Source organism: Schistocerca americana, chromosome 8 (genome assembly GCF_021461395.2).
Source record: "Schistocerca americana isolate TAMUIC-IGC-003095 chromosome 8, iqSchAmer2.1, whole genome shotgun sequence".
Classification (NCBI taxonomy): domain Eukaryota; kingdom Metazoa; phylum Arthropoda; class Insecta; order Orthoptera; family Acrididae; genus Schistocerca; species Schistocerca americana.
Genome location: NC_060126.1, coordinates 364,167,510 through 364,194,909, shown reverse-complemented (window position 1 = coordinate 364,194,909; position 27,400 = coordinate 364,167,510). Strand labels below are relative to the sequence as shown.

The following is a 27,400-nucleotide window of genomic DNA, read 5'->3' as shown; positions in this document are numbered from 1 at the left end:
TATTGCCGGAGCATTTATTCGTAGAGTATGAAACAGGTCTGCCTACAGTTAGCTTCTAGAATACTGCTGTACGATGTGGGATCTGTGCCAGGTAGGATTGACAATGAAAAGGTTCAAAGAAAGACATCTCGTTTTGTAGTATCGTGAAACAGAGGTTAGAATTTCAAGGATAAGAAACCCGAGTTCGAGTGTCAGTCATTAAAACAACGACAATTTTCGTTGCGGCAAATTCTGTTCACGAAATTTCAGTTATTCACAGATGAGGGAGGGGGAGTGGGGGTTGGGGAAATCAATGCAGAAAAAGAGCATGAATTACCACTATAACAGCGTACCGCCTGCCTGTCGCAGATGCTCTGCTCAGCGTTCGTGTATGAATGTTAAGAAAGTGTTTCGAGAACAGAATGGCTGCCGACATCGCCTGCTTCCCACCCGCCAGCAGGGAGCCACTTGCCCACTCCTTCCCGAAGAACGCCGCTTTACACTTCTATCCGACCTTATGGGGATCCCAAATGCTTGAGCTCTGTTAAAGAACGTGACGATTGAGTGTTCTGTACCTGATTTCCTTTGTGGGTGAGCTTTATTTTCCTGCAAGACTCAGAATTAACTGAGGTCGACTATTCGCCTTACCTACTACGATCCTTTCGTATTGCTTCCAGTTCTTACTGATTTGCAAACGTTACGGCTGGATATTTAATCGACGTGACTATGTTAAGTCGCACACCACTAAAACTGGACTCGAAGGTTACAGAATTGTTTTTTGTACTCACCCGTACTGTCTTACATCATTTCACATGTAGAGCAACCATCACACCAAATGGAAATTATATCCAAGTCATCCTGTCGTCTCCTACAATCAGTTACTGATGACAATGTACTGTAAACTGCAGCTTCGTCAGTAAACATTCGCAGATGGATGAGATAACCTCCGTGTATAGAGAACAAGAGTGGTCCTATCGCAGCTCTCTGGGGCATTGCTGACAATATCCTTGTCTCTAATAAACACTCGCAGTCCAGAAAAACGGCTTGGAGTCTATTAATTAAACGCTTTCCAGTGATCTAGAAATATAAAATCTGTTTGTTGCCCTTCATCCTTGGTCACAGGATATCGCGTGAGAAAAATACAAAATAAATTTCAGCGAACGATTCTATGTTATTCTGTGCTGATGTGTGGACACATGATTTTCTCCCTCAAGGAAATTTACTTGGTGCGAACTTAGAACATACTCTGGAATTCTGCAGCAAATGCAGTCATGGACGGTGCGGCTGATCCCGGAGGAGATTCGAGTCCTCCCTCGGGCATGAGTGTGTGTGTTTGTCCTTAGTATAATTTAGGTTAAGTAGTATGTAAGCTTAGGGACTGATGACCTTAGCAGTTAAGTCCCATATGATTTCACAAACATTTTTTTCTGCAGCAGATGGATGCTAGGGATATTGGTCTGTAATTTAGCGAGTCCATTCTTTTACCCGTCTTATATACAAGAGTCAGGTGCACTTTTTAGTAGTCGCTTGGAATTTTGCGGCAGGCGAGAGACTGGCGATGAAAGGAAACTAAGAAAGGAACCATTGCCTAAGCGTACGCTCTGTAAAACCGAACTGGGCTTACATCTGGATCTCGCGACATATTTTCTTTCAATCTTTTCAGTTGATTCTCACCGCATACAAGAGTTTGTGCGACGGTCAAACGATGATGTGTCTGTACAATCTTTCTGGGTAAGGGGAAGTTTACTATTTGGCCCGAAGGAAGCATGTTCTATGAGAATTTTTTTCTCAGGATGTGCTATAGATATCAATGTAAAATTTGGTCAAAATATTTATTGATATTTTCTCTTCAAACTGGAATTTTTTCGACCGGAAATGCCGAAGATCAAAGGCGGAAGTGCCGTCGAAACGAAACAAAATTTCGATGTAGACCTTCAGGCGCTGTGTCACAGGTCAGCCGGCTCGTCTGAAATCAAAATTGAGTTTACGTTAGCGAAGTATATAAGATTCTTTAGGAGTTGTACCTCGCTTAAGTTATTTGGACAATAGGAAACAAAATGGCGGTCATTTGAAAAATAGGGTTTTTATCGATTTTTCGACCTCGTCGGCCAAGTAAATATATTTGTAGTTGATGGATCGGAATAAAAGTGGCACAACTCCTAGATAATTTAGTTAGCTTCGTCGGAAATAAAGAATCGTGCCAATCGGTTCAGAGATCTGAAGTTACCATACCGCGCGATAAAAAAAATATCATTTCAAGAAAAACGCGTTTGAAGTTTTACTGTATATAAATGCAATATTATGCTACTTACGTTCAATCTTCTATTCCGAGTCCGTAAACTAGTCCTTCCTCTTCCTCATAGAGGGCGTTCTGCTCGATCTGGGCCATCCTGCGCTGCTCCAGAGCCGCTTGTACGGTCGGTGACAAGCAGTTTTCGGCCGCTTGAATCCGGTGGTCGTCCGAATTCTTGCCGAATTGCGTCGATTAGAGTCCCAGAGTGACGTCCATCGTTGTCATGGTCTTGAGTATTGCTGAATACCTGTCGTTGAAGCTACTCACTGCCAGGAAAGTCGCAATCTCCACAGTCTTCGCACCAGAATGCAAATGCTTGGGGGCTAACTTCCAAACACACGCGTTCAAACTTCCATTTGAATTTTGTGTGTTTCCTCCCCAGCACCGGTAGAATAACTCGTCCTCTGAAAAAAAAAAAAAAAAAAAAAAAACTGCTGCTTGAAAAAGGCCGATTTCAGGGAGGTGCATTTGTTTGTTCAACCGCGAATAACAAACATTTCCGTTTCGTATTCGGAAAAACCGTTTCAGGGGTGGATTCTAAACACTTTTATGGATCCAAAACTTTAATTTAAAAAAAATCGATTTTTTGAACCAAAAGATAGTAAACCTCCCCTTAATGATTTCTTAAAAGTAGAATTTAAGGCTCGTGCTTTCCTTTCATTGAGCTCTGATTCCACATCAGACTGGACGACGAGTGACTGAACAGAAGCCGTCCATCCGCTTAGTCACTTCACGTGGATCCAGAATTCTCTGGGATTCTCTACAAGTTCTTTCGCTAGCGTACGGCGGTAGAAGTTATGTGCTTTGCGCATCGATCTTTTTATAGGCACACGAATTTTTACCAGCTTTTGGCTGTCGACGTTTATGACTTCGATTTTGAACCGAGTGTGCAACAATCTCTTGTTTCTTAGTAGTTTCCGTAATTTGTTATTATACCCCGCTGGATATTTTCCGTTCTTAATACACTTACTCGACACGCACTTCTCCGAATCACGATTTACACTCAGTTTAAACTTTGCCCACAAATCCTTTTCATCCATAATACTGGAGATAAACGATGTTCATTCGGTGTCTAAGTAGGATACTAACAACTGCCCATCTACTTTTTGCAACATAACAAATCTCCTAGCCTTCTTGATGGATTAATAACTCAAGTAACCATCGTCGCAATGACATGATCACTAATCCGTATGCCGGCCGCGGTGGTCTCGCGGTTCTAGGCGCGCAGTCCGGAACCGTGCGACTGCTACGGTCGCAGGTTCGAATCCTGCCTCGGGCATGGATGTGTGTGTTGTCCTTAGGTTAGTTAGGTTTAAGTAGTTACAAGTTCTAGGGGACTGATGACCACAGCAGTTGAGTCCCATAGTGCTCAGAGCCATTTGAACTAATCCGTCTGTCGTATTGTCTATACGGTCACGTCTGTCCAGGGTCCAAAATATTTCCATTACGTGTCGAACTAGTTGTTAGAGACAATTTTCGGATAATGTGTTCAGAATTGTAAGCAGGCGATAAAAAGATTTCCGATTGGTGGCGTTGCTGCAGCGTACTGCATACGCAACTTAACGCGACTTGGTTGAGGGCATCTAAGCACAGACGTGTAGATAGGGGATTAGTGTCGCATTCTTGTCTTCCGGCTTGAGTGCGGAAAATGCGGAAACGTCCAATATGGTGACGTTATACTAAATGCGTGCAAACAGGACGAACATGTTGTTATTCTTTCTCGGCTGCCGAATGACAAACACCTGTAGACAGCCATTGGATATCTATCGAAAACCACCGATGTGAAGTTGTGAAGCAACGGGTGCCGCACCTTCATGATAAACTCACGTCCCCCCATCGCAGATGTAACGCTGTAACGCAGAAGTTGCGTCAACTCCACTGGAAGACACTCGATTACCCGCGCTATAGTTCTGATCTCTCCTCATGCGATTAACATACCTTCGGTCTCTCAAAAACTACCTTGAATGATTGACGATTCCTATCGGACGCGAATGTCCAGCATGCAGGTCGAGCTTCGTCACTTATCAGGACACTGTGTTTTACCTTACGGGTATCTTCAAATTGGTTCGTGTGTGGGGTGATTGTCTCCACGCTCACGGCAATTTTGCCTAATTAACATATCGGTTTCGGTCTGTACGGCTTTCGAACGGAAACTTTCTGATCTTGCCTTGTACTTCGCAAGGCCGACTGTCGACACCACCCTCGCTGAATCCACTGACGTTCCTCTCTATGCTCGGTAAGTTAAAGAAGCCTCCAGCTAATATTGCATGGTTGGGGTATTTCTGCGCTAATGAGAAGAGCCTTTTTTGAATGACCCTACAACTGTTTCGGTGGAATGAGGTGGTTGGGGAAAAAAATTGATGATTAAGTGGAGTTTACCTACGTAGTGCATTCGAGTCGAGGTTGCTTCGCAGTCAGACTTAATTTCAACCTCGATAGGCATAATGATTTTCTCTGCTGCAATGAACAGTCCCCTTCTCATGACATATAACATGCCGTTCCGGTATACAGTCCATTCCTCGTTAAATATATCCAATCTTTCTACTTAGGGTTTCATCCAGTTCTCGCTTCGGAGTGTGATTTGAGCGTGACAACTTTCCTGGAAGGTGGTTAAATCGGGAACTTTGTTATGAAAGCTTGACAATTTGCTGCTGGAACTTTGACATTTGAACTGTCTGTACGTGCGTCTGCAGGTTTTCGTGGCCGTTGTCACTGAAGGTAAAATCTTTTGGGTTGAGAGGCTGAGTCATATTTCTTCTACGCGATCGACGTTTCAACCCTTTGGTGGGATCTCCTTCAGGATTTTGTGGTGTCCTCGGTTGACTGAACACTGTCAGAGACCAGTGACACATTCTCTTATAAAAGAAAGTTGTCCTGTGCTTATGCTGGAGAAGTGGATTGACTGTTTAAAACTATTGTGGCTACCATTGGTAGCCCATCGTCATTGGATAGAAAATTATTTCTCCCACTCTTATGCTGTAGAAGAGTTACTGGTTAAAATGCTTCCTGCTAGTATTGGTGGGCCTCCGTCTTTGGATAGAAGCGAAGCGGACAGAGGAAGAGAGGGGAAATGTTCATAAAAAATAATATTGTGCGTAGAAGTGGCTACCTGGACGTTGTTTGTATTGTTTGCTCACTGCAGTCGCGAAGCTACTTCCTTGACAGCGAGGAGCCACGAAGCCGGAAGGCCATAGCTGTATTCTCTATTGGAGTCACATACGTTCTCAGAAATTTCAATCGCTTCTCGGATTTTTCTTCTATAAACGTTGATTTCATTACCCAGGACACGTACGTTATTGAAATCAACGTCAAGGCCACAGTCCTCTTTGTGTTCCGGTGCCGTAGATTTCACACTTACGTTTAGCCGCGTATAGTATTCGTGCTCTTCGATACGTTGTTTAACAGTCCTTACCTTTCGTCTACATACATTTCACCATAGCCACACGTCATTACATAGACGCCTGCTGTGTGGAGGTAATGGGATGCCATCTTAGGCAATGTATAACACTTAAAACACTTGATAATGGCACTTTGAAGCCGATATCATAATTGTGAAAGTGGAAATGTAACACTGTAAATGAACAACAGTCTAATGCCGGTATTGACTTTAAAGAAATATATTATGACTATGGCCCCGCATTATGAAAAAATTAGTAATGGAATGCATCCGTTTTGCATCAGGAAAAACCTTTTATTTTGTTTTGTCTGGAGAAAGAGGTCTGAACACCAATAACTCGTAGAAATTCTATTAGGCGACCATTGACCCCAGAAACAAACGATAACTTAACATAATGAAAAGGCGATGCCTCGCCATTCCTGTTAGTGCAATCAATATTTCGCTTAAAAACCCTGTCTGTGTACTAACTATCATAGCGATCGGTCTTTATCTCTTCTTTAAGGAAGCCAACTAAGACACCAAGTTCTTGACATCGCTGATACGGAAGGGCACGTGAAGAAAGAATATTGAGCAGTGCTGCTTCTGGGCTTTCTATACACACTGTGTGCTAGAAAGTTGCCGTAACTTCTATACACCAAGACTCCAGGGAGCAGGAGACAGATCTCACTCTCATCCTCCAAGGTAAGGCTGGTTTTGGTGTGAATACTATTTAAGAAATTGTGGAACTGTGTAGCTCTTCTTCAATGTGTGGTCATTTTGTGTCATCCTCATAGCGGAATCAGCAGGAAGACTTTAAAGAAGCTCTATGTAATGGTTGTTGCTCAAAATATTCCATAAGAATGTCATCTGCTACTGACGACAAGGGTGACCGTCACACTGTTCATAAAGTTCTCCTCTATATTGGAAATAGCTCTATCATAAACATAATGCAGCTAAGTCAAAAACATGTGGAGTAACTTTCTTTATTATGACGTTGCCTAACAACCCAGAATATTTTACCTACAGTGTCTTCAGTTTGTACGCGACCTGGTTTTGCTCTCTACGTAATGTACTGCAGCCACTTCCCATAGCTGGTCACTTACGGTAGCGTGCGAGTAGCCTACAAGCTTCGCTTTGTCCGACACGTTCTTTCCCAGTCCTGAAATCTACCCATAGTCAAACGGGCTATTTCAGTGCATTTCCCCACTTGCCGTGTCGCTATTAGGATGATTCCTCATACGTCTATGCTCCGTTTACGTACTTTCCTTGCTGTCTGAGATGCCTACAGCCTACAACGCCGCCGGGTTGCATTGTCTCGCGGTGGGCAGCGATCATCATGATTTGACTCGTAGGTGTGTGTAAGCGTGCTCGCTTGTGTGTGTGTGTGTGTGTGTGTGTGTGTGACATATTTTCTGCATTTCACTAGTAAGAATCTGAGAAACAAGTAAGAGCATGAGAAATTTTACTTTTAAACACTGATAGAAGTCAAATACTGTCATAGGTTTACACGTAGCTCCACATACGACCATTTGTGGAAGAATTTTTGAGGCGTATCAGCTGATAGTGTACCAGTGCTGGATTGCGTCAGCGAAGCGCACTGAAGCGACAGGCAGTCCCGCAGGGCAAGTCTCTTGCTCTGACAAGAGCGGTGCGACCTGTTTAGAAACGCAACCGGACCGGTCCCCCGTTCCTGCTATCACGTCGTCAAGGAGATAACGCTAGGAACAGTGTTCACAGCAGCGAACGTGCACCACAATTCTGCTTCCTTCTCTCGATTCGCATTGTAATAACAACTGCGAGCGCTACGTTATATATTTATTCTTTTTTTCCGTATTAACAAGCTAAATTGAAGAAAAAATAAAATGTTAGTCAGCCACTTAAATAATGCTCCAGTCACTTTGTAACTGTCGATGGTGTTAAATTAGGTAGTCTCATGTTCCATGCATCATTTGCACGATAAATCGTAATGATGTGAAACAATTCATGTTACCTCCACACCGCAAATTAATTTCTAAATATGGCAACACACTGAATATTTGTGAGTTTTTTTTAAATATACAGATGTGAGTTAGTAATTTCTACCAACCACCTCTTACACATTATAGTAATAGACATTCTTCTACGGAATACGGGAAATTGTCAAGGAGAAAATTTTGCAGTTCTTTTTATATTTTTCTATGCGGTCTGTCAGTTTTTTTTGTCACTGGGTAAGTTACCAAACATTTTAGTTGCTGCACTAGAAACCCATTTTCGTGCTAAATAAAATCGTAAGGTGGACTAATGAATGTCATTATTCCTTCTTGTATTGTATTTATCTAAATCATTGTTCCTTTTGAACTGTAGTGGATAACCACGGCAAAAAACTTTATGAGGGAATAAATATGCTGTGAAGCAGTAGTCAGAATGCCAAACTCCTTAACCAGATGTCTTCAAGATGATCGTGAGTGAACACCACATGTTGTTCTTACAGCACGATTTGGGTAATGAGGACTTCCTTTCTTAAAGATGAGCTACCCCACAACATTATTCCATGCGACCATACTGAATGAAAATTGGTGAAAAAATGTCAGCTTACTGACAACGGCTCCCCGAGTAGCGAAAATAAACAAAGGTGACAGCAAGAAACAATTTTCTGGGAAGGGAAAATTAATAATACTTTGAAATTCTTTTCTCATAATATTTTCCTGGAGAGTAGCTTGACGTGGAAGTGAAACGAGGACGGTAAAGCATATAGCAGGCAAAAAGATAACAGAAGTTCTTGAAAAGCAATGATCTAGAATCGAGGCACACTGAATAGGATAGACTGATTGGTTAATTTGGTAATGGACGGAATTGCGTGTTGGGTTGGCAGAGAGAGAGAGAGAGAGAGAGAGAGAGAGGGGGGGGGGGGGGGAGGAGGAAGTGGAAGGAGGAAAATTATAGAGAGAGACAAACGCGTGACTACGCTAAGCAGTGTCGAGTGGGTTAGCGATAGAATGATATCTGTAGAAGAAGTGGACTGATACGGACATGAGAGAATAATAAAGTGGACAAGTTTAGTAGAAAAGACGGAAAACGGGAAATGAATGAGGGATATTAGGATTGTGTTAACAGTGTCACAGAAATACTGGGCGTTGTTGGAAAGGACGATAGCTGGAATGTGCTGAGAGGGAAGTTATTGCCGAATCACACGTAAGGTTTCAATCTCACATTGAATGCTGAGTGGTTTTCGGGGTACTTTGTTCTAGGTACGTGTGGCTGAAATGGAGCAACAGATGGAGAAAGGATTAGTTTTATGTATAGGTACAGCGAGTATGTATCGGACCTTGCACTGCAGTTGTGGAATAATGAAAATTATCTGATTTTCGAGGAGACTTATTGAGAACACAAGCGAGTTCAATATGGATGAAGAAGATAGAGCGTGTGAAAATCTAAATGTATATTCGGCCGCATTCACAATAACTGAAGAAATGAAGTTCTGAGGTGATCAGACAAACCAGTGTTTTACATACGACATGTAGTAACTTAAGGGCACACACGTATCTTATGAATTCATTAACGTCTACTTCTGCAGTTTTCTCATTAGTGTCGTGTTGAGAATTAAATCATAGTTATTGCGATTCGGCAGAGCTAATGACTGGACTAACTTTTGTCTCATTTTAGATGAAAATATTTCTCTGAATTTTCGAATTGCGTGTAAGGCAAGAGACAGATCGTTGTTGTCAATTTATATGCTCCAAGTTTATGCTGAGATCTTTTACTGTTTTTCTAACAAGATTAAAGGTAGAATCAAAAAGTATGGTAGGATGGTTTCACGAACATTTCCAAGTATTTGCCTGTGAAACAGGAGCTGTTTGCATTAAAAACACGGTCAGCTACATTAGACAGTTCCTGAAAAGGATTTGTAACAATTATACTTTTGTAATTTGACATCAAACTAGTTTGATGGGATTGCCAACTGTAGTTAAGGGCAAGTCTTCAACGTATGTTATGCTCCAGTCAAATGTAAGATCATTCCATATAATGTGAGACTGGGAAAGTAGATACTATTTCCTACTTTTCATATGAGACAGAAATTAACAGAATATCTTTGCACTAATTCGTTAATGGAACGCTGTCGCTGACTGAACCTGAAACATGATACAAATGTTTAAGCTTCCTTGTTAAAATTATCAAATTCTCTACTAGTTGAATTAATTCTGTAAATGATTAAAATGTAGGAGTCCATGATACTGAATGATAACTGCGTATAAATGTCTATTTAAATACAAGCGTTTTGGGCGACATTATCACGTCTCCATATGCACACGTAATGGTACAAAGCATGAAGCGTTAAGTGACTTACGAAATGGAACTATGGAGGACAAGCTTATACCGTAATTAGTGTCTTCCAGAGTAACAAGCAAGAATGACGCAGAAGAAGCCAAAAATTGTCAGCCATGTGACTTTCTTACCTGTTCCCAGAAAACTGTGTGAAGTTATTTCACTCATTTTGATTACAAAACACTGCAGGTGTTTTCGTGAATTGTTGTTGTTGTTGTGGTCTTCAGTCCTGAGACTGGTTTGATGCAGCTCTCCATGCTACTCTATCCTGTGCAAGCTTTTTCATCTCCCAGTACCTACTGCAACCTACATCCTTCTGAATCTGCTTAGTGTATTCATCTCTTGGTCTCCCTCTACGATTTTTACCCTCCACGCTGCCCTCCAATACTAAATTGGTGATCCCTTGATGCCTCAGAACATGTCCTACCAACCGATCCCTTCTTCTGGTCAAGTTGTGCCACAAACTTCTCTTCTCCCCAATCCTATTCAATACTTCCTCATTAGTTATGTGATCTACCCATCTAATCTTCAGCATTCTTCTGTAGCACCACATTTCGAAAGCCTCTATTCTCTTCTTATCCAAACTATTTATCGTCCATGTTTCACTTCCATACATGGCTACACTCCATACGAATACTTTCAGAAATGACTTCCTGACACTTAATTCAATACTGGATGTTAACAAATTTCTCTTCTTCAGAAACGCTTTCCTTGCCATTGCCAGCCTACCTTTTATATCCTCTCTACTTCGACCATCATCAGTTATTTTGCTCCCCAAATAGCAAAACTCCTTCACTACTTTAAGTGCCTCATTCCCTAATCTAATTCCCTCAGCATCACCCGACTTAATTAGACTACATTCCATTATCCTTGTTTTGCTTTTGTTGATGTTCATCTTATATCCTCCTTTCAAGACACTGTCCAGTCCATTCAACTGCTCTTCCAAGTCCTTTGCTGTCTCTGACAGAATTACAATGTCATCGGCGAACCTCAAAGTTTTTATTTCTTCTCCATGGATTTTAATACCTACTCCGAATTTTTCTTTTGTTTCCATTACTGCTTGCTCAATATACAGATTGAACAACATCGGGGAGAGGCTACAACCCTGTCTTACTCCCTTCCCAACCACTGCTTCCCTTTCATGTCCCTCGACTCTTATAACTGCCATCTGGTTTCTGTACAAATTGTAAATAGCCTTTCGCTCCCTGTATTTTACCCCTGCCACCTTTAGAATTTGAAAGAGAGTATTCCAGTCAACATTGTCAAAAGCTTTCTCTAAGTCTACAAATGCTAGAAACGTAGGTTTGCCTTTCCTTAATCTTTCTTCTAAGATAAGTCGTAAGGTCAGTATTGCCTCACGTGTTCCAGTGTTTCTACGGAATCCAAACTGATCTTCCCCAAGGTTGGCTTCTACTAGTTTTTCCATTCGTCTGTAAAGAATTCGTGTTAGTATTTTGCAGCTGTGACTTATTAAGCTGATAGTTCGGTAATTTTCACATCTGTCAACACCTGCTTTCTTTGGGATTGGAATTATTATATTCTTCTTGAAGTCTGAGGGTATTTCGCTTGTCTCATACATCTTCCTCACCAGATGGTAGAGTTTTGTCAGGACTGGCTCTCCCACGGCCGTCAGTAGTTCCAATGGAATATTGTCTACTCCGGGGGCTTTGTTTCGACTCAGGTCTTTCAGTGCTCTGTCAAATTCTTCACGCAGTATCATATCTCCCATTTCATCTTCATCTACATCCTCTTCCATTTCCATAATATTGTCCTCAAGTACATCGCCCTTGTATAGACCCTCTATATACTCCTTCCACCTTTCTGCTTTCCCTTCTTTGCTTAGAACTGGGTTTCCATCTGAGCTCTTGATATTCATACAAGTCGTTCTCTTATCTCCAAAGGTCTCTCTAATTTTCCTGTAGGCGGTATCTATCTTACCCCTAGTGAGATAGGCCTCTACATCCTTACATTTGTCCTCTAGCCATCCCTGCTTAGCCATTTTGCACTTTCTGTCGATCTCATTTTTGAGACGTTTGTATTCCTTTTTGCCTGTTTCACTTACTGCATTTTTATATTTTCTCCTTTCATCAATTAAATTCAATATTTCTTCTGTTACCCAAGGATTTCTACCAGCCCTCGTCTTTTTACCTACTTGATCCTCTGCTGCCTTCACTACTTCATCCCTCAAAGCTACCCATTCTTCTTCTACTGTATTTATTTCCCCCATTCCTGTCAATTGCTCCCTTATGCTCTCCCTGAATCTCTGTACAACCTCTGGTTCTTTTAGTTTATCCAGGTCCCATCTCCTTAAATTCCCACCTTTTTGCAGTTTCTTCAGTTTTAATCTACAGGTCATAACCAATAGATTGTGGTCAGAGTCCACATCTGCCCCTGGAAATGTCTTACAATTTAAAACCTGGTTCCTAAATCTCTGTCTTACCATTATATAATCTATCTGATACCTTTTAGTATCTCCAGGGTTCTTCCATGTATACAACCTTCTTTCATGATTCTTAAACCAAGTGTTAGTTATGATTATGTTGTGCTCTGTGCAAAATTCGACCAGGCGGCTTCCTCTTTCATTTCTGTCCCCCAATCCATATTCACCTACTATGTTTCCTTCTCTCCCTTTTCCTACACTCGAATTCCAGTCACCCATGACTATTAAATTTTCGTCTCCCTTCACAATCTGAATAATTTCTTTTATTTCATCATACATTTCTTCAATTTCTTCGTCATCTGCAGAGCTAGTTGGCATATAAACTTGTACTACTGTAGTAGGCATGGGCTTCGTATCTATCTTCGCCACAATAATGCGTTCACTATGCTGTTTGTAGTAGCTTACCCGCATTCCTATTTTCCTATTCATTATTAAACCTACTCCTGCATTACCCCTATTTGATTTTGTGTTTATAACCCTGTAGTCACCTGACCAGAAGTCTTGTTCCTCCTGCCACCGAACTTCACTAATTCCCACTATATCTAACTTCAACCTATCCATTTCCCTTTTTAAATTTTCTAACCTACCTGCCCGATTAAGGGATCTGACATTCCACGCTCCGATCCGTAGAACGCCAGTTTTCTTTCTCCTGATAACGACATCCTCTTGAGTAGTCCCCGCCCGGAGATCCGAATGGGGGACTATTTTACCTCCGGAATATTTTACCCAAGAGGACGCCATCATCATGTAATCATACAGTAAAGCTTTCGTGAATTACACTTCAGGAAATACTGCTTCCAGCCACAAATTTTTTGAAATGGTCTTATTGTACCGTTACTAGTTTCGGACATGAGCCCATCACCAGAAGGTAGCTGTGACTTCTTTACAAGTTTTACGTTCGTGTCCTAAACCAAAATAAGTCTTTTCGTGACTATATGGTTTACAAAGGTTTTTAATTTGCATCCTGAAATGTAACAAAGTTTTTGTGGTTAAATAGTTTTGTACTTATATATACTCCATTCATTGTACAAACTTGCTTCATGAAAAGTCCTCCTTTACGTATTATAAGACAGATGTTTGATTTGCTCTTACGATATATGAACTGAACTAAATATATGTTGCCGGATGCATTTGTTTTCATCGCCTGCTTGCTTGATGTGCCGAAGAACTTGATATGTGTTAATATACGGCACACTTATGGAGATGCATAGTGACTTCTTCATGTTTCATATTTCGTGGGCTGTGGGAAAACCGGAACAGAAGGGAATCGAAGCATTTGAGATGAGATGCTACAGACGAATGTTGAAAAGTAGGTGGACTGATAAAGTAAGGAATGAGCAGGTTCTGCACAGAATCGGAGAGGAAAGGAATATGTGGAAAACACTGACAAGGAGAAGGGCCAGGATGATAGGACATCTGTTAAGACATGAGGGAATGACTTCCATGGTATTAGAGGGAGCTGTAGAGCGCAAAAGAAAGAGAAAGACAGAGGTTGGAATACATCCAGCAAATAACGTAGGATGTAGGTTCTAAGTGCTCTTCTGAGATGAAGAGGTTAGCACAGAAGAGGAATTCGTGACGCGCCGCTGCAAACCAATCAGAAGTCTGATAACTGATAATAAGAAAAAATTTAAAAAAATTCTTCGTATTTCTGATAGTTCTATACAGTTATACATTCAATTATTTGGGTTTGATAGATGCAGGTAATGGCCAATGAAGAATTTTATCTGTGTCAAACTGCAGTCACATAAATGCTTTAGCTTTTATAACAAATTTTATGAACAGGAGGATGGTCATGCAATGGGCAGTTGCCCGGCTAGCCTGCTAGACAACGTTTACGTAATTCATTTACAAACATCCCTTTCGAATGCCTGTACAACAATCAAGAAGAAGTATCACATATTACCGTCGCTATGTGGATGACACACTTATCTTATTTGATGGATCAGCAGAAGAAATTGATCAATTTGCAAAAGAGTTCAACAAACTCTACCAAAATATAATATTTGCTGTTGAGCATGAAACTGATAATGGCATAAATTTCTTGGAATTAAAAATTACTAAATACGATCGTAAACACAAAATTAAAATCTACAGGAAACTCACTGTAACAGATGAAACAGTCAAAAGCTCATTATGTCACCCCAAGGAACACACAATGACATATTGCACGGCAATGCTCAACAGAATGGAAATAATTCCTGCAGATAAACTACAAGAACTGAAAACAAAAAATGGTTCAAATGGCTCTGAGCACTATGGGACTTAACATCTATGGTCATCAGTCCCCTAGAACTTAGAACTACTTAAACCTAACTAACCTAAGGACAGAACACAACACCCAGTCATCACGAGGCAGAGAAAATCCCTGACCCCGCCGGGAATCGAACCCGGGAACCCGGGCGTGGGAAGCGAGCACGCTACCGCACGACCACGAGATGCGGGCTGAAAACAATAAAACTAATATCCCACAATAATGGTCACAGCTGTGGCACCATCACAAAACTCCTCAGCAGAATTAAAAACAAATACAGTAACAAAGACAGCTCAAAGTCCAACCAAACAGTACTTAAGCACAAATAGCTCCTCAAAACTCTACCAAACATGTGTACATACTACTCACTGGCAAAATGCCGTATCAGATTGAAAACTTATTCTGTACCAAAAACAACAAACTTACTTTCTCCACAAACAATAAAATGAAAGACAAAATTGTTCACAACTTATAATTTTAAAACTGAAGTTCACCACTGATATGGCAGTTACAAATTAAATTGTTACATGCACCCCAACTTTTACATTGGCAGATGTTCGATGCTGCGAAAACGTGACTGCTCTCAGGCTCAACAACCTAAATAAGTCAATTTTCGCTACTCACTTGGTCCAAAACGCGGACACAGAGATAAGCATCGAAGAAAATTCAGAGATGTACGAGGGTCATTCAATAATTAAAGAGACAAATAGCACTGGGGAAAAAACTGTTAGTAACGCAAGTTTGGTACTTTTATGGCTTTAAGTTGGTATCACTGGGATCAGCCCTGATTAGCTGATGTTTCAACATTGTTTTGTTTATATCTTCAAAAATGCATTTGAAGGTGGCGAGTCTGCTTGAAACGTCCACATTAGATGAACAACGTTCTGTTATTCGTTTTTTTAATTGCTGAAGGCGAGAAACCAGTGAATATATGCTGTAGAATGTATAAAGTTTATGGTGAAGGTTGTATGAATAGTGCAAATTTTTACAAGTGGGTAGAGCAGATCAAAACTTGTTGCGACTCAGTGACTGACGGAAAGCGTTCTGGCCGACCAGTTGTAGTTTCAACTCCCTCACCTGAGAGTCGAATTGATGACTTATTCGTGCCGACCACCGTGTGACTGTGGAAATGATAGTTGATAAGGTTCAAGTTAGTACTGGTACAGTTCATAACAATATCTGTAACAGGATGAAGTACCGTAAAACATATGCAAGATGGGTCCCAAAGGAGTTGACGCGGCTACACAAAGAAACAAGGTTGAGAGTGTGCACAGAGCTAAAGGAACATTATGAAAGAGAAGGTGAGCACTTCCTCAACAAAATTTTAACTTGTGATGAAACCTGGGTTCACTATTATCAGCCAGAATTAAAAAGACAAAGCATGGAGTGGAGGCACAGCAACTCACTTGTCAAGATAAAATTAAAAACCGAAGCATCAGCAGGAAAAGTCATCTTGACGGTGTTTTGGCATGCTGAACGTCCAGTATGTTGTGATTATCCCGAACAACAGCGTACAATGAACAGCCAATACTACTCGGATTTGCTTTTAAACAAGGTGAAACCAACCATGAGAAAGAGACGTCGTGGAACTCAAAGGAGAGGTGTGATTCTCCAGCGAGACAACGCACGTCCTCATATTGCTCAAATAACCCGTGGAAACATGACGAAATGGGCTGCAAAGTACTGCCTCATCCCTCTTACTGTCCTGATTTAGCACCTAGTGATTTCCATGGAAGGAGGTATTACGTGGGAAGAGATTCCAGGGCTACGAGGACGTGAAAATTTTTATGGGAAATTGGTTAAAACATCAAAATAAAGAGTTCTTTGCAGCCGGAATAAAAAAAAACTGCATAAAAGTGCATAAAAGTTCAATTGGATTACGTTGAAAAGTAGAAAAAATATTGTTTTGTAAAAATAAACGCTTTCTTATCCAGACCAATTTGTCTCTTTAATTATTGAATGACTCTCGTACATTGCGCTAAAAAAGAGTACAGATGAAGTTGTTAGAGGAATTATAAGTATACAGCCACATTCACAATAAATCTGACGGCATACTGAATGAGCAACTTGAATTAAATAACCAAATGTAAGTTCAAAATTTCATACAATTTCTATAACTTGAAATGAGAGAAATAATAATTAATTTGATAGAGATAAATTTCTTCATTGTTCATTACCAACATCTTTCGAACCTAAATAATTAATTGTACAGCTGTATAAAATTAGCTGCACTATGAAGAAGTGCCTTTGGAATAACTACAGAATTTTGCCAAATCTGTCAACACATCAGGTTCTTTGGCACATCAGACGAGCTGCCGATGTAAAGAAATGTAATCGCCATCTTGTATTCAGTTCAGCTCACTGACCAGCATGGACCGTGAAAGAAAATCAAATCACTGTCTTATAATATGTGAAGGAGGACTTTTCAGGAAGTAAGTACAATTAATAGGATATATAAGTGTAAAACGATGTAATCACAAGAAATCTGTTATATTTCAGGACGCCAATGAAAACCCTTTGCAAAACATGCAATCACATTTTTTTTATATATATTTTAGGGCACAAACGTAAAGCTTACAAACAACTCAACGCTACCGTCTGGCGATGGGCTCAGGCCCGAAAATGTTACTGGTACAATAAAATCCTAAAAACTAGTCGCTGGTTCCAGTATTCCCTACACTGTATGTCTGTGACTGTTATTTTCTATCATGCGAAGTAAATATGAGGTCTACGAAATGGCGTCATAGGGTTTATGTTCGCAAAAGTTACGTGAATCTTTTTATTTTGTTTTAAAAGAAATATAGCACCAAGAGAGAACTTTTTTTTAGGCAGCGAAGTCTTGTAATTCGTCTCGGAGATACTGGGGGTGAAGCAGATCTCGAGGCCAATTTTCTCCTGTAAATTAACCATCAATCACAGGACGTAAAGTCGCCACCCCGCAGACGAGTCTGACTGCTGAGCTAACAAGAAATTTTTCAAACGCTCGGAAAAGTATTAGGACCTCTCTGCAGGTAGGCGCGGGCTTGCCATGGCCAGAGGGTGGTTGTTGGGTGGGTGGGGCAGGTAGCGACTCGCGCCTCGCGCCGGGACAAAGGAACAGGAACGAAACGAAACGAAACGTCCGCTCTGCGCCGGCCTTACCTGCGAATGCCTCTCGCCGACTTCTCTAGCAACAAAACGCCGCCGTGTTTTCTGTAGTTCGGAGGTTCAGATAATGGCTTGTAGTGGAGAATGAAACCGAGTAATTATTCACCGCTGGCAGCCCGTTTCGCAAGAGCGCCATTAACACGTCAGGCGGCCGCAAAGCAGGTGCATTTGCGCAAAGGAAACTCTTTAAGACTCTACCTGCTACGCATTGAAAGAGCAGAAAATCACTGTTAATATTATGGCTAATACCTGTACATTCAACTACAGAAGTAGCACAGTCAGGACTGCTCGTCGTGTACTCATACATACGGTACCGGCGTGGATGAGGAGTGGTGGGGGCAGGCGGGGGGGGGGGGGGGGGGGGGGAGCGAGGTGAGATGGTTGATTGATTTGGGGGAGGGGACCGAAGGGCGAGGTCATGGCTCCAATCGGATTGATGAAGGATGGGGAAGAAAGTGTGGCTTGCCCATTCATGGGAACCATCGTGGCATTTGCCGGAAGCGATTTAGGGAAACCACGAAAAACCTAAATCAGGATGCCCAGACGCGAGTTTGAACCGTCGTGCTTCCGAATACGAGTCCAGTGTGCTAACCACTGCGCTACCTTGCTCGGTGGTTGCTACGAGGTCGGGGTGAGATGCTTGTAGTTGTTACTAGGTTTATCGAGCTTTATTCTACGTAGGTTTGCTGCTGCCGTTTTGCGTTCCTGCAGTCGATTAGTGGGTCAAATGGTTCAAATGGCTCTGAGCACTATGGGACTTACCACATCCCCGGTACGGGACTACAAGTCCCACTGCCACACCCTCACCCGCCCATGTTAGGCAAAATTTTTCTGCCTGACTCATGTAGCACTATCACCGTCAGAGGGTGGTACGGGACTACAAGTCCCACCGCCACACCTCCAAAGTGAATTGCAGTGACGCAGTCACTGCCCTGTGGAAATTTACTGCCTCACCGACACAGTTAGACCGCAATAGACCGGTGATGCTGTAATGTAACTTATCACCCCGGACTACAAGTCCATTAAAAAAAAAAAAAAAAAAAAAAGGACTTACCGTCTAAGATCATCAGTCCCCTAAACTTAGAACTACCTAAACCTACCTAACATAAGGACATCACACACATCCGTGCCTCAGGCAGGATTCGAACCTGCGACCGTTGTGGTCACGCGGTTCCAGATTGAAGCTCCTAGAACCGCACATCCACACCGGCTGGCGCGATTAGTGAACGGCTTGATTTTCACTTCCTACAAGTTTGCCGAACACTAATACTTATTATGTAGATTCCGCTAACTTTCGGCTGGCGTCTCTTCCCCAATCCATTACACCGTCGTGCAGACACGTCACTCAGGCTTATAAGTAGTCAGCACCCTGTGAGGAAGCGATGGAGATACATATAATGACTAGTGAAAAGGGCAAGAGACTGTTGGCGACAGACGGTTATAAATTCTGTTTCCGTAAGTGTCTCGTCGATGGCGTTCATAGATACAAGAGTGCGAGCAGAACATGTAAGCGTTTTGTGGAATTCTTAAAATTGCGCAGTCGGTTCACAGTTAGGCCATTACCACGAAAGGTTTGACTCTGGCGTATTAAACCATCAGAGAGTCAGGGTAATATTGTAAGGGGAAGGCCGAAAAAAATTGTGTGAGTGACCCTCCAAACTGATACGCCTCGTGTTAGCTAATGGTGCTATTGACACTCTCACAACTCAGGATTTGGTTCGAATAAAGAAATACCTTAGTGCCACTCGATTACGCAAGCTTACGAAGTTTGCAAGTAACTTACCAGAAGTACACGAAGCACAAACAGAGTAGAAAATATTTTAATTAGTGTACGACTTTGAAATGAATATTGTCGGTTTCTCACGCAATAGCAATGTGATTTTTCTGCAAGAGTCGAGAACTTTATTTATGGGTGTGACCGTCAAGAGTTGCCCTAAGCTGTCCCACCACATAATTAATGGGATAAATGCGAAAACTATTCACCGTTGGTCTTTTTATGCTTCCAAACAAAAGACTGAAACATATAAGGGAGCTTTGTTCTTAATTGCAAGTAACACCAATCCGAACAGTTTTAATGAGAAAAATATATATATATATATATATATATATATATATATATATATATATATAAATTATTTATTATGTAATATGAACGGATGATAATGGGGAAGAAATGACCTCAAATATTTTTCTTATTTACTCTTTCAGTACGAACTTTGTTGTAGAACCCCTTTTTTTTACGTGTGGTAATAAAAATTCATTTAGACAGAATTAAGCACATTTAAAATTACGTGAACTTTAGCAACCCTCTCACGCTGATAAATTCAAACTAACTGATTAATAACATTTATGACTTTGAAAATTATTTAAATTAAATTTTTTACGCATTCTAAATGCAGTGGTTTTTTAAATACTTACTGAATTCTTTCCCGGCGTTAGCTATGGAACACAAGACTGTCTGTTAGCATAAAATGGTTAAATATTGCCAAGCCGACCTGAACGTTTAATTATCATTGACAAAACACACTTCACCATACGTTTAAGTTATTTGCTTTAGAAATTGAAAGAACCAACAGATTAACAACTTCAATGTTAATTATCCGCCTATGAATGCACAAATGTAAAACCAGTAATAAACTCAGTCAGCCTCAGGATCGCTGTAAAAGAAAAATATTTCGTAATTCACTGCTAATTTTACCTGCTCCCGATTTACGGATTTGGTTAATTTTATAGCGGAACAATTTTTTAAATGTGCCGCCGCTGCAAATCGTTCGGTCGCGGCACAGTCCAGCAACACCAACGATAATCGCTAAAAATGCTGAAAATTCTTTAAGGAAATATTATAGATGACATGGGCAAGCTAATTTACATTAGTAATACACAATTTTGATAAATTGTATTTAGACCATAACAATAATTAAAATTACACACCTTTATAATTTCTCCTCTAATGGCGGCTAAAGATAGACACAGACTAAAGAAGTCTACTCATTCATATAATGCTACGTCACAGGTTCCTCTCTCTCTCAGCTCTCGAGGAAGACGACAAAGAATGCCCATTATGTAGTGCTTTTTACAGTATTGCTGATAATGAATATCTCTTTGTAATCTTACAACATTATTTTCCTCTGTGGCTATATCTTACATTTTTTCATCGCAGATATTAACATATTTCGTAATTACATTATGAGTATAGAATATTACAATCATAAATACATCGAGAATATTATTACAAAAAATATTACAATAATAACTAACGTCCTTCACACAAAATTAAATAATATTTTTTGTTAAACAATTACAGTACATACGAATTGCTTTTTTGTTGGTATGAACTGTACGTAGTGTTCTCATTACCGTACACGTTCCTAACAGGCGTGCCACAGTTGTTGTTATGCATTTGCAAATGTGCACGCTCGAGTTCAGCAATTCTGTGTGTCATTTCATTTTATTAATATTGTGTGTGCTGCCACGGAACGTTACACAGTACATACGTTGGCCTTGAAACGGCAGTTTACCAGACAGTTACTTACATTTGGCCCATAAAGAGCTGCAGATTTCATCTTGGACACACTTGGTGGGAAAAGATTCCACCATTGGGATTACCAAATGATTTTAAATCAAAGGAATCTGCAATTGGGAGACTTCTGAAAATTTCGTTTGGACTGCCTCTTCTCCCCTCTGACCAAATTGAAGACTGCCTCGTCGAAGACCAAATGTTTCACAAACCTAACAACGAACGTCTGGATTACTCTTTCGATTATTTATTTCTTACTTATACTGTAGCTGATAGCGACTTTCTATCCATTACACGGACCGACTTTAGTAATAGTTCTGAACGGACTATCTACTGATGTGAGGCATTCAACTCTAAGCTGAACACTCAATTTTGCTCTTCCCGTCCCAACATATTCCTTCTATTAGAGATATTAAAGAATGTGCAAACTGAACCTGAAGTTAAAATGAGAAGCGGGAGGAAAACTACTTCCGAAAAATTGTGGGACAAACAAAACTATATAAAAGAACAAATGGAAAAGCTGTATAATTCAACCATTACATAGAATGAATACCTTCAAAACATCTACTACAAGTTTCTCCCACCTACAAAATTTTATTACTTACGCTTGACAATCGCGTCTTTGCATGCACAGTATTTATGAGAATATGATAAATCCAACCATTAACGATATTTACTGCATGTAGTCTGTGTAAAGTGGGAGGGTAAATGTTTTGGCGCTGTTGACAGCTTACAAGAATCAAAACGTATGCTATGGAAAAATAAGATGGCAATTAAAGGGAATCAATACGTTCACTGTCGAATAAATACTGTGGCAGTTACTGGGCTCAAGATGTCCATATATGAATCAATTTGGGGTCAGCTGCAAGATCGATCAAAATCATAGTCTTGGGAATTAGCAGAAGAAATGCTCATTATTTATTTGCAATCACGTTCATCATTAGGAAGAACACAGTAGCTAGAAATGGCTGTGAGCACTATGGGACTTAACATCTATGGTCATCAGTCCCCAAGAACTTAGAACTACTTAAACCTAACTATAACCTAAGGACAGCACACAACACCCAGTCATCACGAGGCAGAGAAAATCCCTGACCCCGCCGGGAATCGAACCCGGGAACCCGTGCGCGGGAAGCGAGAACGTTACCACACGACCACGAGCTGCGGACTAGTAGATAGAAAACGGTGTCAGTCTTAGGTGGGAATTTGTTTATTTGCTAGATTTTTTTTCTTTTAACTGTTATATCTATCCCTAGGGCGGCTCAGTGGTTCATTGTCGAAGTGTCGGACTACAGACCCAAAATCCTGGTGTTCGGGTCTCGCTTAAACAAAGAATTTTTTTCTGACACTTCACTCACCTCTGTAAATGTTTGCTAATATGAAAATGATTAATAGCGCCGACGTTTGGAGTCAGCGTTACACTGTAGGTTCCCTTATAATGGATGGTTAAAATTAGGACATTCATCTCTTATAGGACCCTGCTTAGTGAAACAGTGTAGTGGTCAAACCAACCTTCAGGTTCTTGATAGTTGTATCTTCAGATCGCTCAGAACAAAAGCTTGAGAAGTTACCAGAAGAAACACACATCCCCTATAGTTCTTCATTTGTGGCCCCTTTGCTGTGCAGTTATTCAAGGTATTTGAAATCTATCTTCGCAACAATTACTAACTGCGTATTTATTTTACCATACGCGTTCCATTTTATTCGTCTAAGCCATCGTCACAGGTTGAAATTATGTCTGATATCCACTTACACCGGGAAGTGAGGTCTGCATGCATATTTTTCAGGTCTTCTTGCGTTTATCACTTAGGGTTTTGACCTAACTTCACTTCGGCTTGCAGCATTACACATTTCTTGAAATAAAACGTCATTTAGTCGTTTTTTACGTCATTAAATGGGTAGCGCTGCAAACCGAAGTGAAATTACGTGACAAACAACATCTTCAAACGCAAGAATAACTTAAAAATTAGCACGCAGACGACAGTTTTAGGAGTAAGTGGGAATCACACGAAACTATAACCAATGCAGATGTTTTAAAGGAATGAAAAGAAAAGGGTATGGTAAATGAAATAAGCAGTTTGTAGTAGCTCCAAAACGAAGTGCAGGTGTCTTACATAACACATGTCTTCATTCAAGAAAGGATAGCGAAACTGACTGAAAATGAAAGCTATGAAAAGTGACTAAGAGACGAACACTTCGGACAAATGCTTGTATATTGGAAATGAGATTAACTACAGTACTACTCGTGTTTCGTACTTCAGATGTATTTTCCTTGCCAATCGTATATATTTCACCTAGGTAACTTGGACATCTTCAACAGTTTTTGCTTCTTCTATCTTCTACGTGTGTCCACTGACGGTGAAGCTATGGTATATACCGCTACAGGTCTCCCGTGTAGTGCGTTACGCTGCGATGTGTGTAACCTTGCACAAGGTTAACGAGGTATAAATTTCTCATAACGGCGCTCATTAATAACAGCCCTCACTCAACGTTTGCGGGACAGCGTGGAGACGTAAACCACAGAACATCGACACTGACCTACGAAGCCAATAACGGAATAATAACTCCACTCAGTGATTAAGAACACAGGCCAAGTACATAAAATCTTTTGTATTGAAATTGCCTTTTTCCCGTCGGTTTTAGTGTGATGAATATTATTTGTTAAAAAGCCATATCTCCCGCTATTAATTTTAAAACTAACACTCAATAATTAAAATGAATTTTTATCAGTTTTAATTACACATATTTCATTTTGGTAGGAGTGGTGGAACTATTTAGTATATATCATAACAACTGCGACAAGCTCTTGGCCGGCCGCGGTGGCCGTGCGGTTCTAGGCGCTCCAGTCCGGAGCCGCGGTGCTGCTACGGTCGCAGGTTCGAATCCTGCCTCGGGCATGGGTGTGTGTGATGTAAAAAAAATGGTTCAAATGGCTCTGAGCACTATGGGACTCAACTGCTGTGGTCATCAGTCCCATAGAACTTAGAACTAATTAAACCTAACTAACCTAAGGACATCACACACATCCATGCCCGAGGCAGGATTCGAACCTGCGACCGTAGCAGCAGCGCGGCTCCGGACTGGAGCGCCTAGAACCGCACGACCACCACGGCCGGCTGTGTGATGTACTTAGGTTAGTTAGGTTTAAGTAGTTCTAAGTTCTAGGGGACTGATGACCACAGCAGTTGAGTCCCATAGTGCTCAGAGCCATTTGAACCATTTTTTCATGGCTCTTCCTCATTTTCTGCGAGAACCTCGTGTATCTGAATAGAGACACTTCTACAAATTAAGAAGGGCCTAATGGAACAATCTGCGAAAGCCTTACCGGAACACGGAGAGTGTCTGAAATATCCCTGCGAGTGCTTTCCTCATTTATCAAAAGCCAAATTTAAATAAGGTGTGTTTGTTGGTCCTGAAACTCGAAAAATTGTGTTCGATTCTATATGTCAATAAAAAACAAGGGGCTAGGGTATCATTTCGGGAGAGATTTCACTGAATTATTGTGTTATAGTACAGGTTTGCATTTCTTTTGCAGATGCTTCGATCTAGAAAATTTTTTGTGGCACTTGGTGTGAATCAACCAGTTTAACCAAAGCTGAATGAAAATCGGAGATAGGTTACCTGAAGAAAGGCTTTCTAGCCATATTGCTGAATATTGTTATTGTTCGACTCATTAAAACATATCAAACACAGAAGATATTTCAAATATCACAAGAACAAATTTAATCCAATTAGGTGTCTATAAACGAGCTAAAATAAAATAAAGCAGCCACGGAAGGGCAACTGTATACTCAAGCAGCATTGAAATATTTATAAATTTCTGAGTAAAGGTTTAAATTTTGTTTACGTTATTTAATTTTGGAATGTGTTTTTCTTTACAGTTCATTCATCTATTGACTGCGACGAATAATGGTTGCACTTCCCACATTGCATCCACAAAGATACTGCAAATCTGACTTCTGGTGAGTCTACCATATGATTTTAGGCATGTGTTATCAGTAAGCAATTACTTCTTTAATTCGTGTGATTTCTAGTATTATTGCGATGTATTTACATGAAGGGTGTTGTATACTACACTAGTGGCCATTAAAATTGCTGCACCACGAATATGACGTGCTACAGACACGAAATTTAACCAACAGGAAGAAGATGCTGTGATACGTAAATGATTAGCTTTTCAGAGCATTCACACAAGGTTGACGCCGGTGGCGACACCTACAACGTGCTGACATAAGGAAAGTTTCCACTCGATTTCTCATAGACAAACAGCAGTTGACCGACGTTGCCTGATGAAACGTTGTTGTGATATCTCGTGTAAGGAGGAGAAATGCGTACCATCACATTTCCGACTTTGATAAACGTCGGATTGTAGCCTATCGCGATTGCGGTTTATCGTATCGCGACATTGCTGCTCGCGTTGGTCGAGATCCAATGACTATTTGCAGACTATGGAATCGGTGGGTTCAGGAGGGTAATGCGGAACGCCTTGCTGGATCCCAACGGCCTCGTATCACTAGCAGTCGAGATGACAGGCGTCTTATCCGTGTGGCTGTAACGGATCGTGCAGTCACGTCTCGATCCCTGAGTCAACAGATGGGGACGTTTGCAAGACAACAACCATCTGCACGAACAGTTCGACGACGTTTGCAGCAGCATGGACTATCAGCTCGGAGACCATGGCTGCGGTTGCCCTTGTCGCTGCATCACAGACAGGAGCGCCTACGATGGTGTACTCAACGACGAACCTGGGTCCACGAATAGCAAAGCGTCATTTTTTCGGATGATTCCAGGTTCTGTTTACAGCATCATGATGGTCGCATCCGAGTTTGGCGACATCGCGGTGAACGCACATTGGAAGCGTCTATTCGTCATCGCCACACTGGCGTATCACCCGGCGTGATGGTATAGGGTGCCACTGGTTGCACGTCTCGGTCACCTCTTGTTTGCACTGACGGTACTTTTAACAATGGACGTTACATTTCAGATGTGCTACGATCCGTGGCTATACCCTTCATTCGATCCCTGCGAAACCCTACATTTCAGCAGGATAATGCACGACCGCATGTTGTAGGTCATGTACGGGCCTTTCTGGATACAGAAAATGTTCGACTGCTGCCTTGTCCAGCACATTTTCCAAATCTCTCACCAATTGAAAACGTCTGGTCAATTGTGGCCGAGCTACTGGCTCGTCACAATACGCCAGTCACTACTCTTGATGAACTGTGGTATCGTGTTGAAGCTGAATGCACAGCTGTACCTGTTCACGCCATCCAAGCTCTGTTTGACTCAGTGCCCATTCGTATCAAGGCCGTTATTACGGACAGAGGTGGTTGTTCTTGGTACTGATTTCTCAGGATCTATGCACCCAAATTGCGTGAAAATGTAATCACATGTCAGTTCTAGTATAATATATTTGTCCAATGAATACCCGTTTATCATCTGCATTTCTTCTTGGTATAGCAATTTTAATTGCCAGTAGTGTAATTTAAAAGGCTTATCAATGCATCTGCTAAAAGCATGATTTCGAAGACAGTAGCATGAATGCCTTACACTACAGACGGAACTTGGAAAGAATTCTCCAACATGAAATTTCAGAGATTGGCTTAAGTCCACGTAGAAGTAGACATAGCGTGTGAGAGAGACATCCAGCATAGAAGAACTAGTGCTAGGTTGTGTAAATTACGTAAAGTACGAACGAGAAAAGAGAAATAGAACCTTCATTCTCAGGGTAAAGTAAAAATAAGCAAAAGAGTCGTGTGTTAGTAGTCCTGTTTGGGATACACAGCAACGACTGAGAAGTCCCCTAAGCCGATAGCGAAGCAGAAGACCCAAAGACGACTAGTTCATGTGGCTGTCATTAGTGGTTGTATCTCAGTATGGACACAGGATAACACGAACATTTCAATCTCGCATCTGTGCTTAGACCATGAATGCTAACCAGTGACGTCCTATATACAGAACAACAGTCTTACCCACCCAACAAGGTGTGCGGCAGTGTTACATTCCATGCTGAGACTCCAACACCATTAATGGTTTTAGTTTCTTATGGTGTAGATTGTGAGTACTCCGTACCTGGGATTCATGCGACTATC

At 41.1% G+C, this 27,400-nt stretch overlaps 1 long non-coding RNA gene across 1 annotated transcript in view; it reads left to right on the top strand.

The window, feature by feature from the left end:
* The window catches only part of LOC124545400, a 134,726-nt gene that overhangs the window by 60,581 nt on the left and 46,745 nt on the right, over positions 1-27,400 (top strand). Inside the window, exon 2 of the long non-coding RNA XR_006967615.1 lies at positions 25,190-25,270. This is a non-coding gene — a long non-coding RNA (uncharacterized LOC124545400). The remainder of the gene's footprint in view (positions 1-25,189; positions 25,271-27,400) is intronic.